At 39.9% G+C, this 20,776-nt stretch overlaps 1 protein-coding gene across 1 annotated transcript in view; it reads right to left on the bottom strand.

The window, feature by feature from the left end:
- Thrb (thyroid hormone receptor beta) overlaps positions 1-292 on the bottom strand; it is a 376,546-nt gene extending 376,254 nt beyond the window's left edge. Inside the window, exon 1 of the mRNA XM_047530284.1 lies at positions 17-292. The gene's annotated coding sequence lies outside the window, so the exon portion shown is untranslated. The remainder of the gene's footprint in view (positions 1-16) is intronic.
- Positions 293-20,776: the final 20,484 nt, after the last annotated feature.

Here is a 20,776-nt window from a genome sequence, read left to right as displayed (position 1 = left end):
CCGCGCGCTGCCTTACTCTGGGCTCGGGGTGCCTGTTCCGCGCAGGGTATGCGAACCGGTGACCTGGTTTCCCCTGCAGCCCTCCCGGCGGTCCGACTCGCACGGCGGCGGCGGCGGCGGCCAAGAGCAGGCAAACCGGGCTCCGCCAGGGGCGCAGCGAGGAAATGGCCTCCTGGCCGCACACCCTGCCGCCGCAGCCGCCGCCGCCGCCGGCCCGGGCAGCCCGGTCCGTACTGACGCCCCCCGCCTGCTCCGGGGCGGCACTCCGCCGCGCTACCTGTGCCCGACTAGCTGACCCCTACCCCAGGTGCTACACACACGACATCCCAGGGCCAGCCGCCTCCGCACCTGCCTCCCCAGGTGCGGGGCCTCCCCCTCCTCCCAATCCCGGCCGTGTCAGCCACAGGGCGTGCCCTTCCAGGGGTGGTGACGTTGCCATGGGTTTGGTGGCCGCACGTCCGCCCACCCGATTGTAGGCGCATGGAGGTTCGAGTTTGGACGTCATTCCTCTAGTTTCGGAAGAGAAAGGACTGGGGGATGTGTGACAAGGGGACGGGGTGGGGGACTACTAGGAGCATGGCCGTCTTTGCCCGGTGCGACAGGCGCGGCCCGTGCCGCTGCACTCCTTATTCCGCCCCCAAACAACTTGTGGCGCGTGTCGGGACGACAGGGAGCTCTCTCTGCTCCCGGGGCCTCCCGCTGGCCGGGCCGCTGGCGGTTTTCTTACCCACAGTCACCCCAGGAATGGAAGTTTGGAAAATGCCTTGCTTGTGCTTACGGGAGATCCCCCCACCACCACCACCAACACACACACACCATTATGCACTCCTGGGAGAGGTGTGGTGCGAGGTTGGAACACTCCACACCCCATTAATAATGGGACACCCCATTATTTTGTCTTTGCCCTGGAAATATACAAATAAAACCCAGAGGACAAAAATACTTCATACTTTGAAGAGTTCTACCTTGGCAAATAGCAGTTCTAGAATGTTTCCTGCCTCAAGTCCTGAAGGTCAGTGGTTCAGACTGGGAGAAAAATAAAGCTGGTCACTTGCTTCTGAGCTAGATTGCTTGGAAAAATATCCACTACTCAGATAGCTAAAATGCAACCAGTACCAAGTTATAGTTGAACAAAACTGCTTGACAACAGAGTTTATTTTCTAATAAACAGCATTAAAATAATTTCTACTTCATAATTCAACATACATATTTGTTCCTGTAACACACAATGTCATAGAACTAGGACGATTTGTATCCTCAACTGTCTGAACAATGTATAGTTTATTAGAGAGTTTTCTACATTTCCAGCCTGCAACATGTGTTTTATTCCAGCTTTTTCTGAGTGTTCCACATACAGGGGAGAGGCCACCACCCCTGCTGACAGCATTAGGAACCACAACTGTCAAGTTTTTCCCTGCATCTGGTTCAACAGGGTTTCAGCCTGCTTGGAGAGAGAAAGAAGCAGACCTCAAAGCTCTTGATTAGGAGAAAGGGGTCTCTCCCATCAGCTTACACAAGCTCCATTTCTCTTCTATCCTTCATGAGAAATCTGTGCTTTATTCTTTGCTCTGAAGAAGTTTGGACATAGAACCTGCCAGCTTATATAGTGGAGAGTTATTCTTTGCAGGGAAGTTCCTGGGTTTTCCTCCGGGAAGCTGCCCTGGTATGTTTTGGATGGTTTGAAGGAAAGCTGTGCAGTCCACACCACTGTTCCACACAGGCAGCCCCCTGGTGGCTAACTGTGGGTGGAAAGCTGCCTGCTCCAATAGACCACATTTACAAGTGGGTCTTCTGGTCCTCACTGAGGACAAGGAGTCTACTGAACAAGGGGAGTAGTAAGTAAGGGGAGATGCCATCTTTCTTCACATGGTGGATGACAAGGTGCAAAGCCTGATGGAACTTCTTACTTTCCCCCCTTTTTTGTACTAGGAGCTATTTATTTTTCTAAATTCTGTCTTAAGAAGGAAGAATGCAGTATAACAAAAACTTGCTTCTTTTTGTTCGAATAGATTGGTCTTTCTGATCTCATTTTGCCTGGAAAGTTCTGAAGTAGAGTCCGTTAAAGCCTTATATAAATAACATGTCATTATTTGAACAATTCCTGAGACTATGATTACAACAATATTATGTAACAAGGCTACTGCAATGTTATTGAAACAACAGGAACTAAGAGGATTCTATTCCAACAGGCTCTGAGGGCAGTCTTCCAGTCTGCATGATGCTAAGGGTTACCAACAGAGCATGTCATTTGTCTGGTTTCATATAAGGTGGGAGTGGTGGAACAGGATGTCGTGAGGATTTGAGTAAAGGCAGAACATGTTCTTTAAATCTGAGAGCACATGGTCCTGTGTCCCATCAAGTGCAGTTGACTTGAGAAAGCTGATGACAGACCCATGTTGTATTCCACCCTAACCATTCTTATCACCAGAATCTATACATTCCAAGCTGATGCCCCCATTCGAAGAAGCGATCCATTCATATCAATCATCCAGCAGCTACTGGGGTAAGAAAATGAATGACACACAGGGCCTAACAGAACTGGCTTTAGGATAAAGTGAAGCCTGTTGTGCAAGTACAGGATCTGAACCTGTTTTTATTTAACATTTTGGAGATACTGTTCATCATGAATGGTTATTATATTAATTTTCATTTTTAAAACATTGCATGGAAACATTTTCTCTCCCTTCTTGAGCTTTTTGGCAACTCCTTAAATTTTGTGCTGGAAGTGAGTGTCTTACTAAGCCTGGTTCCTGCCCTACTGGTTCCTGACCTACTGTCACCAGAGTCTAATCAGAGTAGTGAAGTTCAAGTTGGAATTTACTGAGTAGAAAAGATGATTCATATGTGTGAAGGAACTTGAGGTCAGGGGGTTAGAGATGTAGGTGTGAGGTGAGGGAAGAGTGCAAAGATTTCCCTGAGGGGTGGCACTGGGACCAGTTCAGCAGGGGCTGACCAGATTTTACAAGGATGTGTGGGGACTGGAAACCATTCTGGGGACTGGAATTATTGGTATCCTATCATTCACTCAACAACCACTTCTCAAGCTGGCTGTACAGTCAAATGACCTAGTCCAAGAGATTCTTATTTTCACTCTTAGTTCCTGGAACTTAATTTTGCTGTGAAGGTGCCAATGATTCTGATCCATAGCAGCTGATAAGAATGGAAAACCTACCTCAGATCTTTAGGAAAGACAGACTCTTAGAGGAGATGGCAGATTCAAAATGAACTAATTGAAAGGTAAAAGTTCAGTAAGAAAGATAGAAATATAATTATCTCTTGGTATCCATAGGGCATTAGTTCCAGGACACTTCTGTAGCTCCCTGAATATTCTGATGGTGAAGACCCATATATAAAATGGTGTAGTATTTGCATATAATCTATAAATACCCTCCTTTGTGCTTTAATTCATATCTAAACTACTTATAATACCTGATGCAGTGCAAACTCTATATAAGTAATTATTGTACTGTATTGTTATGGAAATAAAGAGAATGCTCAGTACAATGCAATTCATTCAAATCTGCAGATGTAGTGTCCAAGGATATGGAGGGCTGATTATAATAATTGCTATGTGAACTTGTGGCAAGGAGGCCAAGAGAACTCAGGAAGAATGGGGGACTCAGGTAAGAATTTCTGCAGAAGGCAGCTGGGTGTAACTTCCAGAGGAAGTTGGTAGGGTGGGGATCTGAGAGGGAGAAACACAGACAGAGTGGGGATATAATATTTACAAGGCCCAGTAGAAATTGAAAATGTGAGTCCTTTTTCTCTCAAAACAACAGGAAAAACAGTGCCTCACAAGAAACAAAACGAAAACTTATTTCCTTTCCCTCTACATTCTATCTTTGGAATTGTCATGGTATTTTTCATTTGCTATTTAATATCATTCTCAGGAAAGAAAAATAAATTATCAGCACAACTCTTTTACCATTTATCCTGACATTGTGCAATGTCAGTTTTAAGTGCAAATATAATTAGCATTTAATCCACAGGCAAAATCAGCAAAATTACACTGTTCATATTTCGTAGCTCATATATGCCAGAATTAAACTGCTCTCACTTCGCTTCTTGACATGTGCCCATTCTGCAAACACTCTGCCTTTGGCATGCTGACATGGAAGAACTGAAAGGAATGGGACCTGTGGGTTGCTCTTTATTTTTTCCCCTTCATTATTTTCAGAATAAATGGGTAGCTAATTCAGGGAAGAAGCATGAGTAAGAAAGGATACAAAAGGGGTCCTGTGCTGTTGTCTTCTTCCTGTGTTCAAAGTAAGCTCTGGGTGGAGTGAAAAGCATGGGCTTTTGGGTTGTCAGTGCCCACACTTACTGTCTTAAATGGGACATGCTTCCCTTGCATAGTCACCCTGGGTTTGCTGAATCCCACACCTTGTGGGTCCTCTGCCATTCTGTGTTCATGGGCATTAGGCTGGGATATGACTCAGTAGTAGAGTGCTTGCCCAGCATGTGTGAGGCACTGGGTTTGATTCTCAGCACCATATAAAAATGAATACATAAAATAAAGGTATTGTGTCCATCTACAACTAAAAAGTTTTTTTTTTTAAAAGAATATTTTATTGTGAGTGGAGCTGTGAGATGATGGTGGACATGCATGTTGAGTGTATTTCCTGTATTCCTGTACACACTCTGTGGTCCCATTAGACTTCCCTTATAAAACACAATTTCAAAGACAAAATTGTTAGGAATTTCTATATGGTGAAAGCTGTAAGCAAGAGAAGCAGTCATGTTGAATGCTCCTGTAAGCATTCAACGAAGTTCCAGTCTCCAAACACCAAGCTGTTCTGAACTAGTACCCTATGCAGATTTACAGATTACACGCCCATGAAGCCAGCACTGAGATACCTAACCCTTTACTGAGGTAGAAGCCTAGAACATGTGGGCAATACATTACACATGTTGCATGGCTGTTAACAGCAAGGAGTATGTGATGAAGCTAACATTTATTAAAAATGTATTATGTTCCAGGTACCACCACCCTAAATACTTAGTGCATCTTTTAATGTTTTTCCAGGAATTCTGCAAAACAATATTATTATTGCTCCATTTTCCAGGTGGGAAAACTAAGATATATGAAGGTAAATAATCTGCTCAAGCTTAGGCCCAGTGGAGGTGGAGGGTTCCCTTTCGACCAACTCATCACACTAGCTATTTGCAAGAGAGGGAGTCATGGGGAAAGCACATGAGACCAGAAAATGTGTACATGTTCTGGACATCAGAGATTCTCCCCAACTCCTCACTTATGGGACTACTGTGCCATGGGATTACTAGAAGAGTCTTTAAAAAAATGCATACCACTGGTTAGAAAATTCCCTAATTACATTCTCTTCCCTTGTTTTCCAACTGGAGGTAGAAGGTTCTGAGGTCCCTGGGCAGGAGCTCATAAGCCCCAAGATGGAAGAAGCCTAGGTCCTTAATTGCCATTTAGAGGAGAACTAGCATTTCCTGACTGAACTGTTACAGTGATTGAAAAATCAACTTCTTTTGTGTTAGGTCACTGAAATGTGAAAGATTATTCATTGCAGTCACAGTAGTTAGTGTTATCTTAATATATCTGTCAGCTAGGTCAAACTCTATCACAGCACAAATCATCTTTTCTTTAATTAAGTACAGTTAATATAAGGAAATAGACCTAAGCATATCAACATAGTCTAGATCCAAGAAAAAATGTGCTAAAGAAATGATAAGAATGATGTTTTTAGTTGTTCTATGATTTACATACAGCAAAACAGATAAATCCCAAGTGTTCAGAAATTCAATTGATTTTTACATTTTTATACCCCTGTATAATCATCACCTAGAACAAAATAGAAAATATTCCCAGCAATGTAGGAACTTTATCTGTATCTTTCCTCTGTGGATAATCCAACCCTTCTAGAGGTAACCACTACTTTAATTTCTGTCATTATTGATGAGTTTTGTCAGATACTTAAATGTATATATATATGCACATATATATATATATATATATATATTTGTATATTTATACAGAGAGAGAGAGAGACAGAGGAGAATCAGTGTGTTCTCTCTTTTATCTGATTACTTCCATTCAATGTAATGTTTTTAAGATAAATCTACATTGTGTGGATTAGAAAATTGTCCTATTTTAAATTTGTTCAGCATTGCATTATATAAATATGCCACATTTGTTTATTCATCCTCTAGTTGATGGACCTTTGGTGTTTCCAGCTTGGGACCATTGGGAGTACAGCAGTTAAGAACATTCTTGAATAATTCTTTTTTGGACACATGTACACATATCTCTTGGGCATATGCTTAGGAGTGGAATTGCTGGTCATATATCTTCTCCAGATTTTTCTATTAAAGCATTGTCTGAGGTGCTAGCACAATTCTGTGCAACTAGAAGATGGTCAGGGCTGGGGTTGTGGCTCAGTGGTAGAGTGCTTGACTAGCATGCATGGGGCCTGAGTTTGATTCTCGGCACCACATATAAATAAATAAATAAAATAAAGGTCCATCAACAACTAAAAAAATTTTTTTTAAAAAGATGGTCAATTAGCACTTGCTGACTGATTTGTTCTTACAGTATTACAAATAGGATATTCAAAGTCACATGGCATCGAACTTGCATGAGTAAATATCATACAATATTACAAGTATGAAAACCTTCAAAATAATCAATATTATGTGTTGATTAATTACTATCTCTACTTGCAGCTGCAAATCATCTCTTATGAACTAACCTACATAATAAAAACCTATGCAAAAATGGTGATGAATTCAAGGGCATCAAGAAAAAGGTGAATGAGGAAAAGTAAGGTAAGTAAAGGAAAAGTGAAGTAAGGTAAGAATACCAAAACATTTCTAAATGAAATCTTAATTTTCAGCTATATGAAAGATAGGCTTAAGATGAGCTCAGTGATTGCTAATTGGACTATAATAGCATATGTTCATTGTGAGCACATGAAAGTACAGTGTGTTGTCAGATTCTTTGTCAATCAGAAGAAAGCTAGTGGTTCAAGACACATCTTCTCAAAACATGTCAATTAAGTGTACTTCTTTTTTGACTAATGGTTATATGCATCTACAATTGTTCAAATGTAATTTGTTCCCTCAAGAGTTCATGTGTTGGAAGCTTAGTCCCAAGTGCAGCAGTATCAAGAGGTGATGGAACCTATGAGAGGTGAGGTTGTATGGGGAGGTAACTAGGTCATGTGGGGGGGCACTACTTTTGGAAGGAACTACTTTAGTTCTCAAGAGATCCCAAGTTAGTTGTACTAAGAGTGCGTTGTTATGAAAGAGCAAGACTGATCCCACCCCACTCTCTGACTTGTCTCATCATGTGATCTCTTCCTCTCTCATGTGTTCCCAACAAGATGTCATCCACTATGACATAATAAAGCCAAGGGGACACACAGAGGCAGAATCAACAGGGCATTCAGTCTCCAAATCTGTGGGCTAAAAACCTATCTTCTTTACAAATTACCCAGCCTCAGATACTTTATTCTAGCAATGGAAAACAGACTAATACAACATAAAAAAAAATGGAAATGTAATTTTAAACAAGGATTAGTGAAAATATCCTTTAAGTTTATAAAGGGAATAAAGCATATCTTCCTAATTTTCATGGAATAAACTCTAATTAATTTAGAAGCAATAACATATAATATGATGCTTATTCTTATGGACTATTTTCAGATTCTTAAATTCTCTGGATTAGTCATGTCTGAAATGACAGTCATAAATTTGAATTTACTTGCTTTTGTCAGCTTAAATGAGATTCCCAATTTGAAGGCAATATAGGTCTTCCTGAAATCTCCTATTTTTATGCACTATAGTTAACTCTCTTTTATAATAAAACTTGCCTCACCTTCAGTTGACAAAACCTCATGTAAAATATTAGTCACAGAGTTCCTTCAAACAACTGTAGAACATATTTTGAACACCCATAAATGATATATTTGGGGTTAATCAAATCTAGAAAGAGTGCAAGAAAGGCCTGCATTTTCATTTATGCAGATTTAGAGCAAAACCCTCCACTGTATTTCATACAGATAAAGTGCTGATGGAAGATTTGAGTTCCAGTCTTGTCCCCCTTCTGATCATGTGACTAGGGCATGGACTAAGCTTCTCCAAACATCATCAGTTTCTTCAACCATAAAAATGGAGAAAATAATCATACCGACTAGATAGAGATGATGTGAAGAATCTATAATAGATAGATAATGTGGTACACAGTGCCTAACACATAGTAGGTGGTTAATGCATGTGATCTGTCATTGTTATTTTGGAAAAAAGTAATTTATGCTATTTGAAAACTTAGAAAAATGGCAAAAGTGAAATTTTATTTTGAAAGATACTTTTTCCTTAATTAATTACTCAATACATACTTAGAAATATTTGCAACAATGCAGCTATGTACTCCCTGGGCAGGCTATTCTGGGCTCTAGAGTAAAAATAGCACCACAGTCAAAATCTTCCTCTTTGTGGGGCTCGTATGTCTTTGAACAACATATAAATTCTCTGAAAAGGGAGAGATACTCCTGTATTTGGCAAAGATGAACATAATACCAAATACATGGCTGAATTCAGACTCCTTTGCTGGTCCATGAGTGCTAGTCTTTAATAGAGGAAGTGATCAGAATCACTTTTGAGGAAGTGATTCAGTTCTTAGAAAGATCTTTTTATGAATATTTTCCGTATAACATTTTCTAACTGCTACTGTTTTGGTTTGAATATAAACTGTCTCCCCAAAAAGCTCATGTTAGGGAATGTGGCAATATTCAGGGGTGAAATAATTAGATCATAAAACCTGCAACCTAATCAGATTAATCCATGTGATGGATTAATAATTTAAATGGATTATTGGGTAGTAACCCGAGGTGGGTGGGGCATGGCTGGAGGAAGTAGGTCACTGGGGGCATGTTCTTGGCCTCAGTGTTTTGTGCTTGGCTTCTCGCTCTCCCTGTCTCTGCTTCCTGGTTTCCATGAGCTGAGCAGCTTTATCCTCTGTTTCACCCTTCCACCATGATGTTCGGTCTCACCTCAAGGCAGAGCAATGGAGTCAGGTGACCATGGACTGAGACTTCTGAAACCATGATCCCCAAATAAACATTTCCTCCTCTAAGTTGTTCGTGTCAAGTATTTTGGTCACAGTGATGAAACGCTGACTAACATAGCTATTACACTCTAAGTTAGAATACATTCTTCCAACATCCAGCTTCTAGAATGCCTGTGATATATTTTTCCAATACGGGAGAAAGTAGAGACATGCAGAAATCTCCAGATGCTAGATTTGGAATTAATCTGATCTGAGTCCATAAGTACATGTGTGCCTTTGTCTAGTCATTCTTCCCCAGTCCTCCTGTCCACAAGAATAAACACAAAGGAATGGACTAATTCCTAAAATCCCTCACATGGTAAAAGCCTATGCAATTCTATCCCTACTCAGCATATCAGAAAGATCTTTGTTCTATGGAGTAGTCCTTATTCTTTCCTAACAATATTTTCGTGTTCTTAACAATATTTTCGTTAACTTAACAGATACATTTGGGAATTTAATTTTTCTAAAGCAAAATCTATTTTTATTTTCCATTTTATGGGGTAACAATGAAATGGACTTGTGTTCCATTCATGATGTCCGTTTCTTTTGTGAAGACAGGAAAGCAGCTTTTTGTTTTCCTGATATTTTAACAGCTTTTTTCATTTGATAGATAACTCAAATGGCAGGAAACCTTTATTTGCTTGGTTGGATAAGATATTTACCACTGCTTTTGCCTTTAATTAATGAACCGTCAGAGAATCTGTAAATTCAGGTACTTTTCTGGCATTTCTTTCAATGACTCCTACCCATTCTTGTGCTCATTTATGACATTTTTAAAAACGGAGTATATACCCTCATATGAGGGAATTTGAGATTCCTAAAGGCAATGATGGACATTTCCTCTAGGGTAATTTTCTTTGACCCCTTTTGACTATTTAAAAATAAAAATAAAAAAAGTCTTCTTGGTTCAAACTGTTGGAGTGATTGACACAAAACTGTCCCTACCAGGAAGCAAATCATTCCTGTCACTGTGTGCCTACTTTTCACTCCTGCCTCCAGGCTTTAAGGTAGCAATTGAAAGAAGGCTTTGTGGCTACTGAGGGTAGAGGAAATAGCAATAGCCAGAAATGGTGTTGAGTCATTCGTAACAAGGCCCTCAGATCCACTACTGAACTTCCCTGAGCCCCAGGTCTTTTTTTTTTGGCTTTGTTTTTGTTTTGCTTTTACCTAAAAAAAAAAATGGAGAAACCCTCCTTAATAAGGAGATTAACTAAAAACACACTTAAAAAAACACTGAAGAACAGGCCTGGATCTTGGGTGATCAGTAAAAGTGAGTTCTCCGTTTCTTCTCACAAATGATTTTCCTTAGGAGTGAAATCCACCGTTTTATGATTGACAGCAAGTACAAGAAAACCCAAAAGTGATAGGCAGAGACCTGGGGCTACCTCAGCTCAAGAGAGGCTGTGATGGAAGTGTGTGGGCTTGCTCTACAACCCCTGCTCTCCTACTTACTATGTATTTGCCAGAGCGTGGACAGTCAGTTTGACTATTAGAAGAATAACCATGTAAAGAGAAAAGAAAGAAATGGTTATTGAATGTGGGCTTCTCTGAACTCCGTTGTGTTCATCTGTACCACGGGTAGATAGATTCTATCTTTTATGCAAAATGAAATTAAATTATGAGGATCTAATGAGATAAGCGATGTGAAAATCATCTCCCATTCTAGAAACATAATACATCTTTATCTGGGGAAACCCACAAACACAGAAAGAGCCACTTTGAAATCATGGGAAATCATAGATCCTTTGGTGAACCCCAGGCAAGGATTTGGAGACTTGGTACATTTAAGTGACATTTCGTTCACGTAAATTTGGGTCAGAACACAAACCAGTAGATCTTATTAACAAGAGAAACGTGGCAGATAAGCAGTTCCTCTTCCTAACTTTTGGCTTTTGGCCCTTAATTTAAGCCAGACTCCTCAATCCTCAAAGTTCCTTTTTTGTTTTTTTTTCCACTTAACCATTTCTAATGTGAGCCTTATCAGAAAGATAAGAAAGATAGTCACCCATAGTTCTTTCTGTGTCAGGTGAAAGGAACTTAACTTGCTACTAGGAAAATCGCTAGTAGGAAAATTAGTCCTTGCTCTTCTTCCAGCATAGGTTCAATTTTACCTTGGGGCCTTTGCACATGCTGTGATTTGTACCTTAAGCTTTCTTCCCAGATTCTTGAAAGGCTCCCTCTATCACATCTAAGAGGCCCTTCCTGACCAGCTCACCCAACACAGCAACAACTGCTCACTCTCTAACCCACTGGTTTTCCAAATATTATCCTTTCACCAGTGGCTTAAGCATCATCTGAGATTGTTTTTTTTTTTTTTTTTAAATCAGGGATTTAACCCAGGGGTGCTTAACTACTGAGCAACACCCCTGGCCTATTTTTATTCTGAGACAGACTCTCACAAATGGCTTAGGGCCTCACTAAATTGCTGAGGCTGGCTTTGAGCTTGTGATTCTCCTACTTCAGCCTCCCGAGCTGCTGGGATTATAGGCATGCGCCACTGTGCCTGGCCTGAGAATATTTTTGTTATGAAAGTTTTCAGTCCCCACCAAAGATTTACTGAATCAGAAACTTGGGAGGATGGGGCCTAGAAATCTCAATTTTAACAAGAGTTCCAGGGCTTCTGATGCAAGTTGAGGTGTAAGAACTGCTCTAACCCTTGACTCTATTTTCTTTGCCATCTTCATTAGCTGCTGTTACATTAACTATTTGCTTCCTTTCAGATGTATTGTCAGGGTCCTCTACTAGAAGGCAAGCCCCATAGAAAGCTTAGAGGGCATAAGGCTAAATGCAATCTCTGTAGTAGAGCAGAAGGACTTAAATCCCCAACATTTTAAGAACAATATCTGACATAAAGGAGGCTCTCAGAAAAGGTTTTGAGACAGAGAATGAGGGGTCACTATAGGGCTGGGGCAATCCATTCGGTACAGAATACTATACAGAGCATGAAGTGACATTGTCATCTAAATCTCCATCCCAGGTTAAGTGGACAGATGGATGATAACCTAGATAGGACTCAGGGCAGGAATTATGTCTCTCATTTTAGTTAACTTGACCAACTTAGATTTACTAAAGGTAGTGCAGTTTGTAAGTGCTATCCTGCAGACCAGGAGCCAAATTTATCAGTTCTTGTCTAGTTCCCTTACTGTTATATCCAGGTTTCAACAGTAACTATAATGATAAGACCGTGACACCAAGAGGTCATAAATACTTGGAAATGGAGACACACACACACACACACACACACACACACGTATATATAGGTTTTATTTTCTGTTATTTCATGGATTCTCAGAATCTTCTCCCCCTCTTTTCTTTCTTTTTCTAGTGCTGGTATGGAACCCAGGGCCTGTGCATGCTAGGCAAGTGCTCTGCCTCTGAGCTCCATCCCCAGCCCTCTTCTCTGAATCTTTAACATGCTTATTTGTTCTACAAATCGCTGAGTATAAAATGAATGAGTTTGTACCTTGAACGATCTTAGGGAACTAGTGAACTTTACAGACTTTGACGAACTACAATTTAGTGCCCCCTACATACCTCCTCCAGCAGTCAGATCCTAATATGCTACCTCTGATTCTATACATCAGCTCTTGCTGCATAACAAACCACCTCTGAAATTATTAGCTTAGAACAGAAATCATTTATTATTTTTTCATGATTCTGTGAGTTAACTAGGCACTTTCTTAATTTGGAATTGGAAAATCTGTGGTCATATTGCTTACATGTCTGCAGGTTGGCAGGCTGGTCAGTTGGTGGGCCTTTAGTCTGAATGGGTCAGCTTTGTTCCTCATGGCCCATTCCCCTCTAGCAGGCTTGTCAGGGCTTCTTTAATGTGGTGGTCTCAGGGGCCAAAGGATGAGAGCAGGGCCCAAAGCTTAAGAACTTTTCAAGTCTCTACTTAGGTCACATTTGCTATAGTTTCAAAGCAAATATTCAATACAGATTCAAGGGAAAGAACAAATAGCTCTTGAGGGGAGAATCTGCAATGTCATGTTTGAGGAGGTGTTTAGAGACACAAACTAAATATCTGGCTTGAGAAATTTAAATGGGAACAACCATGTGTTAGTTCATTTTGTATTGCCTTTATGGTATATCTGAGGCTGGGTATCTTGTAAAGAATAGAGGTTTATTTAGCTCAGTTCTGGAGATATAGGAACATTTTCCTGGCATCTGCTTGGCTCTGGTGAGGTCTCATAGAATATACCATCACAATGGTGGATGTGTATACAGAAGAGATCACATGGTGAGACAGCCAGAGAGATTCAGAGCCAAGTTCTCTTATGATATCCTGTTCTAGACAGAAGAACAGACCTAACCACTTCCCACCAGGCCTGCCTCTTAAAGGTTCTATCACCTCTCAACATCACTACTCTGGGACCTACCTTCTAGCACATGAACCTTTGGGGGACAAGCCACATCCAGACCCTTGTATGTCCCTTTCATTTTCTTCATGGAATTGAGAACCATATTCAAAGTGGTCCCTAAGTACCTCTTATGCTTTGCTTAACTTAAGAACTCATCACCATACCAAATAATTTTTGTCATTGAAATTAATCAAAGCTTTCCTACAGTGCTTCAGATATTGGTACAAAAAGTCAAAACAAAGACTACTGTGTATATGGAGTTGGGAAAAGGTCTTAGAAAATCTTGTCACATATGGACAGGCTCGAACTCACCTCATTTACTACACACACAGAGAAGAATAGTCAGGCCAAATAATAGACTATATTTGTGCATGGAACAATGGTGGCAGGGTGTGTTCACCTTATCACAGAGAAGGGAAGAGCACATGTTTTGATTATCTCAGTGCTGTTGAGTGGGTAGCTTCTATCTCACTTGTTCAACAACCATTGTGGTGTAGGGATCAGGAGCCAGGTTCTGGAAAGACTGTGGTGGATAAAATAAATTAATCTCCTCCTTTGTGGAACTTTGAGTTAAATGAGATAGAAAGATATTTTGAAGTATATTCAGATTTCCTATCTACATACATAGGTAGAGATAGATATACAGAAAAAGGGTTAGGGTTAGGGTTAGGGTTAGGGATAGGGTTAGTACAGAAAAAGAGGAAAGATGTATAAGAGAGGGTAATAGGTGAAAGTACTTTATTAAATGGGATAGTAAGAGAAGGCCTCTTTGAGAAAGTGACATTCCAGCCAAGAACTGAGGGATGAGAATAAAAGATCATATTTATATAACACAAAGAGAAGCAGAGGTAAGCCAGACTGTATGAACTAAGGCAACAGGTAAATAGAATTAAACAATAAGAGGATGCATCACCATGTATTCAGAAAAGAGAGAGACAGAAAGAGTGAGAGAGAGAATATTAATACTCAAATAATTCTCCAATCACTGTAAAAAACAACCATAAAGTACTTTATCCAGCCCTGTCAATGTTTCCCAGTTGTTCTCCTTTTATCTTTTTGCTGGATTTGAAATAAAAATAGTTTAGAAGAACATCTGCCTTGCATTATCATCCTGTTTTAAAGGCTGTGCTCCATAAGCAGAACAGAAAGCAGAAGTACCGTATCAACTTTCACAAATTGAAGACCACATGTAACCATCAGCTTAGGCACTGTTAGGAAAGGGAGAACAATGCTCATGGTGTCTGGGATGCCATATCCTTGTTTAAAAAACATTTTTTAGTTGTTGATGGATCTTTATTTTATTTATTTATTTATATGTGGTGCTGAGGATTGAACCCAGTGCCTCACACATGCTAGGCAAGCGCTCCACCACTGAGCCACAACCCCAGCCCTGGTGATACCATATCTTGATTTCATGGTATGTTAAAATTAGGAGTAACAGATAGAACAATCTGTAGGGACTAATGAAGAAGAGGTTGTGGCAGATTGGTTCATGCCCTTGTAGATCCCTTAATGGGATGCGGAACACAAAGGAACAGACGTTTCCTCTATTCTCATAGCCTAGATTGAGTTCTTCTGTTAGGGTTGCTATATTCTCACTTTTGAAAGGGATCATGCTTCTGCATGTAAAGCTCATCATTCCCATTGGTATTTCTATTCAAGACAAGGTTCTAGGTCCAGGTTTGTCAATCATAGCACTACTGATGTTCTGGGTGGGGTAATTCCTAGTTGTAAGAACTGTGTCCTGCATTATGGGAAGTTGACCAGCACCCAGGTCGCCACCCACTAGATGCCAGTAGAACACACATCCTACCCTCCACCCATCCCTAATTCTATGACAACCAAAAATGTCTCCTGACTTTGCCAAATGTCTCCCAGGGGGCAAAACCATCTCAGTTGAGAACTTCTCTTCTACCTTCCTCTGTCAGAAAATATGAATTTTGCTACTGACTCATTAATTCCTAGATTAAGAAACTGATGATTATTGACATATTTTGGCATCTTATGAATAGAGAATAATCACATATATAATTTTATCCAATTCTGCCTAGGACAATCTAGTTGAATTAAAACCTTAATGTTTTCCTCAAAATTAAGGGAAAAAAAAAGTTCTGAAGTGTGACATTTCAAGTAATACATTTCTCAGAAAATGCCCAAAAGACAGATATGAATGTATCAAAAAATAAGACAATTTTTACAAACGTTGCTACAAAGAAAAAAAAGTGCATGCACTAATTATGAATCACCTGCAATTCTCTAGTTTAGCAATTGGTTCCCCAAAAATGTAGCAAAGGAAACTCATAACCTAGGAAATGCACAGTACCCCTAGAATGTATCTGATTATCTTATAATAGATCACCTGTTCCCTTTTATGGATGTCTGCAAATATAGTCCGTGTGTTTAAATTTGTAATTCTATACTTTCCCCTACTCCACCCATGCATGGTACTTTATTACTCAGTGGAAACATTGCAACATAAAACAATTCATCTTTTTTAGAATAGATCAGCAGTTAAATCATCGAATCAGGTTGAAAGGACTCTTCGAAAGGTTCATTTTCTCAGGTTGTAGATGAGACAAAGTGATGTATACATACTACTACTGCCAACACCATAAAATCAGGAGAGCAAAAAGGACCTGTTTACCCAATGAAGGTTAGCCTCCCAAAGATGACTAATGAGCAGGGAGTTGAGAATGTGCCTACATGACCCATAACTAGGTAGTAAAATGTTTACCTCAAAAATAATAGCCTCAGTGAGGGAACACTTACAGGTCATTAAGAATGACAAACGAAAAACCTGTCTGACCCCAGCCCAGCCTTGCCTAGAGAGACTCATTGACCATGGGAAAAAAGGATAAGTCAGACCGTCTATCAAAAACAACTAATGCATTGTTAAGAGGGTCCTCACCAATACGTTACCATCCAGGGAATGATGATGTGGAACAAAGTAGTGAAGTTAAAAAAAAGACTTATTTTTTAGTTCCTCTCAATTGCTTTCTATTTAAAACATTTTCCCATCTGTTGTTAAGAGTTACATCCTTGAAAATAACAAATGAAAACCTAGAGTTTGTAGGATATGTACACATACGTGTATAAAGGGCAGTTGGCCTAACATTGAAGTTGTAACCATATTCAATTGCACAACAAATTTATTCGAGTAGCATACATAGTATTAAGGCATTTTGCCTTGCATTCATTTGTAGTAATCCTTTTGTAAGTCATCATTTAATAAAACATACCATTTACCCTAAAATGGGATGATAGCAAAATAGATATGTAAGTCTTATTAAAACATATGACAATTCTGGAGACCGAAAATGGGATTGTTTTATTCTTCCAGAACATAACTATAAGAACAAACACCCTCTGAGACCCTGAGGACAAACCCCAACAATTGATCCCTTACACTCTCCATTGGTCTGTTTACCCTTTCTGCATTTATGATTCTTATCATGTTTGTTTATTGGGGCTTACATACCTGTGCAGAGCTGAGCAGCACTCTAAGGACATGTTGAAAAATGACCTCTGTGAAGGGGTGAATGTTGTTATGTAGACAAAGAATGATGCAGAGAATTAGAATAAATCTGCTGTCATCCTGGCAGCAAAGACAAAAACCTTTAAGGCAGTCACCTACCTAGGTTGGATAGTATGCCACAGTGTCATTCCAAGTGATCCTATGGTTGTACCTATGAGAGAATTACAGAGTTCTGGATTGAAGAGGGCTTCCAAGTCTACCCTGGTCCTTCCTCCCAGCTCCCCAGCCCATTCTTTAATATGTCAGTCAAGTGGTCTTCTTGCTTGTGTTTAACACCAGGGGGAATTTACCATCTTGTATTTTCTGCTCATTCAGATAATTGAGAAAGAATAAGACAGGGCTAAAGAAGGAGCCCTATGGCATGCTACATGAAGCATCCGTCAACTCAACACACTTGGGTATTACTTGGTACTCCTTGAGAGTCCAGTCTGTGCCTGCACCATCCTTCCGGTTTACCAATCCAGCAACCACAAAAATAAAGGAAGTGATTCTCATGCTGATTCTCGGGAAGCCCATGCAGGCTCATGAATTTCGCCACTGTCTCTTTTAGGGATCTACGATGGCCTTTGGGAACACATTCTGGAAATGTTAAGCTTAATCTATAACACATGCAATTTTTAAAATTATTATTCTTTTGGTTCTGGGGGGGATGGAACCTGGGGTCTCATGCATGCTAGCCAGTCCACTCTTCTACCACTGGTCTTATTGGGATTAATTTAATTTAATGTTAGTTTAGTTTTGGTGGTATTAGGAATAAAACCCAAGGGTACTTTACCACTGTGCTACATTCCCAACCTTTTTTTTTTTTTTTTTTAATTTTGAGACAGGGTCGTTCTAGGTTGTCCAGGCTGACCTGACCTTTGCAATCATTCTGCCTTAGCACCGTCACACTGCCCTGTGCAGATTAATTTTAAGATCTTAAATTATAAGACCCCACTTCCTCATCCCTTCTGAAATCAAGATGAGTTAAATACTTGATGACTTTGTCAAAAGAGCAGTTAAATTCTATTTAAGAGCCCCTGCTCAAAGAGATAAGAATAAAACTGATGCGTTTTAGAAAAGTTTTCATAAAAAAAAGACTTAAAATGATAAAATGTCCCATCTATGGTCAGTTTGACTTGTGGGGAAAATTCACTTACCAGAAAGTCCTCAGGCCTTAATTATATCAATTATAGGAAGACGCTGTAGATTGGTGGGTCTCACTATGTAGACCCCAAATCAGCCACATCATATCACCTGTGAACCTGTTAGAAACGTAGAACCTTGGACCCCCACCCAAGGCCTACTGATAGAATCAGTGTCTCTGCAAGGGACCCAGGTTTCACTGTTACACCAAGCCCTCCTATTGAGTCTGTGGACACCAAAGCTTGAAAACCAGTGCTTTAGAGGCTGAAACAGACTTCCGGTGTTGCCAACTTGATAGGAATTGTGATGAAGAAGATGATAATTTCAATAGACCACCTTATCTGAGCATCTCACCATGCACGCAAGCCTTGTGCCAAGTACTACAGGCACTATGCCACAATGTCACCTGCTTGTCATTAGAACACAACATACTACAGTTATTCCGAGCTTATAGATGAGACAGTGAAGTGGAGGAAAATGAAGCAAGTTGGCCAAGGTCAGATGGTAATTCGCAGAATTGGGATAAGCCCACAAGTCTAGTTGATATCTTTCTTTCTCTCTCTCTCTCTCTCACACACACACTTTCTTCATCACCAGGCCATGCTACCTTCTAGAACCGAGGATAAAGAAATCTCACAATTAAAAAATTCCCTTTTTTCCTCCACTTTTTAAAATTGCCTCTGTCCAGGAGTCTATGTCAGGAAGCATCCCTCTTCATCCACTGTCTCAGCAGTCAAACATCTGACTTCTCAGTCACATCCTGACCTTCCTTTACAATCTCACCAGAGCTACGGACATAACATCTCCAGCATAATTTTTCTTTCAAGTAAACCCAAGTTTTTAATCCATATACTATGTATCAAATAGGCCCTTACCATAATTATAAACCCTAGTTTAGAAGCTGTGGATACCATTTATATCATTGCTCCTCAAAGTGTGTTACCTGGGCCAGGTACCACATTCTGGATGCTTGCTAGAGGTGCAGCACCTCGGGCCCCACCCCAGGTCTGCTGAATCAAAGTTCTCAATTTAGCAAAATCCCGAGTGGGGAGTGATTCTATGCACACTGAAATTTAAGAAGCACTGGTTTATCTAGATCCCCCTTCTATTTACCTGAGGAGACCCAAGGAAATTAAATGACCCACTAAAGGTAATAAAATCTAGTTAAAATTGGAATTGACCTCATATTGGATATAGTTTTCTCTACATCTCTGAGGTCTTCAGTTATGTGCCATCAAATAATGCTAGTCATCCAGAGTTCCTCATATGCTGGACATTGTGCTAAACACTTCACATGGATTTTCTCTTCAACTCCTTTATACATCCTGTAAATTCAGTATTCTTAGTATCTCTATTTTTTGATAGGGAAACTGAAGCCCTACCTACCCCCTAATCATGCAACTTCCAAGTTGTAAATCAGGGATTATAACCCATGAAGTCAAACTTTGAAATCAGCCTGTAACTCCTGGCCTGCAGGTAACCCCTTATCTTTTGCCTCGACTCTAAAAGTTTCTGTCTGTCTGACTCTCTGTTTAGTTGTTGAGAGAGGGTAGAATATAAAGATGGAGTCATGCTGCTTGGTGTCTCTTTTCTTTATTTAAATTTTTTTTTAGTTGTAAATGGACACAATACCTTTATTCATTTATTTATTTTTATGTGGTCACTCAGTGCCTCACATGTGTGACGGAAGCACTTTACCACTGAGCTACAACCCCAGACTTCTTTTCTTTTTATTAATCTCAGTAATGGAAATTCTTCTCTACAGCTACTTAGAAAAGCAAGCAAAGGGTCCCTCACTTTTCACCCATCTTCTCATCCCTTACAGCTCAGTGTCCCTACCCTCCTTCCTCCTCAGCCCTTCTCCCATAGTCTCAGGAGCCCTGGTTTGAGAATTCCTGGAGACTGAGGGGTTGTGAAGCCCCTGCCTCTAGATTTGGAAAGATAAAGGGCTGATTTCCTTCTCCAGAAGCACTCCAAAGGTAAAGGAAAAAAAGAACCGTCACGAGGGAGCCACACCTTGGGTAAATGAATTGCTTTTGTGTGCTCTCTTGAATTTCTAGCACGTAAGAGGTTATTTCCAGTAAAAACTTTTGCATTCCAACCAACTTCACATCTGAAATGCAACCCAAAAGTAAATTGTAAACAGCCTGTTGTTCTAATTATAAAAGTTCCACTTCTCTATAGCACCTTAAAAAAAGCTTTCACATGTTTACTCAGGGTAAAGTAATTTTCCTAACAATTAGCTTGTACATCCCCTTCACACCATACACACATACTTGATAAGGAAAGATAATAAGGGAAATCCCAGGTCTATTAAAAACACCAAAATTAGAATATAATTTGTAAATTTAAATTTGGGTTAACTATTGAGCATTATGATGATAATATTCCACTTTCACAAAAGCAATTCTTCCACAACTTTTCAGAATTTGGTTAATGTATATAATGATGAACTGCATGTACTTTTGCTTGAGTCATTGTGAATTTAGATAGAAAACAAACACTTTCAAAATTGTCATGTGAATCATAACTAATAGGATTGAACAGCCTGTAACATCCCCAAAGGAAAGTACTCCAGAATCTTCTATCTGGAAACAGACTAGTATAGATGTTCTCCATAAAGTATATTCACATGAGTACACATACACACAGAGAGAGACTTTGTTTCTGAATATCTTT

Source organism: Sciurus carolinensis, chromosome 17, assembly GCF_902686445.1.
Source record: "Sciurus carolinensis chromosome 17, mSciCar1.2, whole genome shotgun sequence".
Lineage (NCBI taxonomy): Eukaryota > Metazoa > Chordata > Mammalia > Rodentia > Sciuridae > Sciurus > Sciurus carolinensis.
The sequence above is the reverse complement of the archived record's forward strand: the minus strand, read 5'-3'. Positions and strand labels throughout refer to the sequence as shown.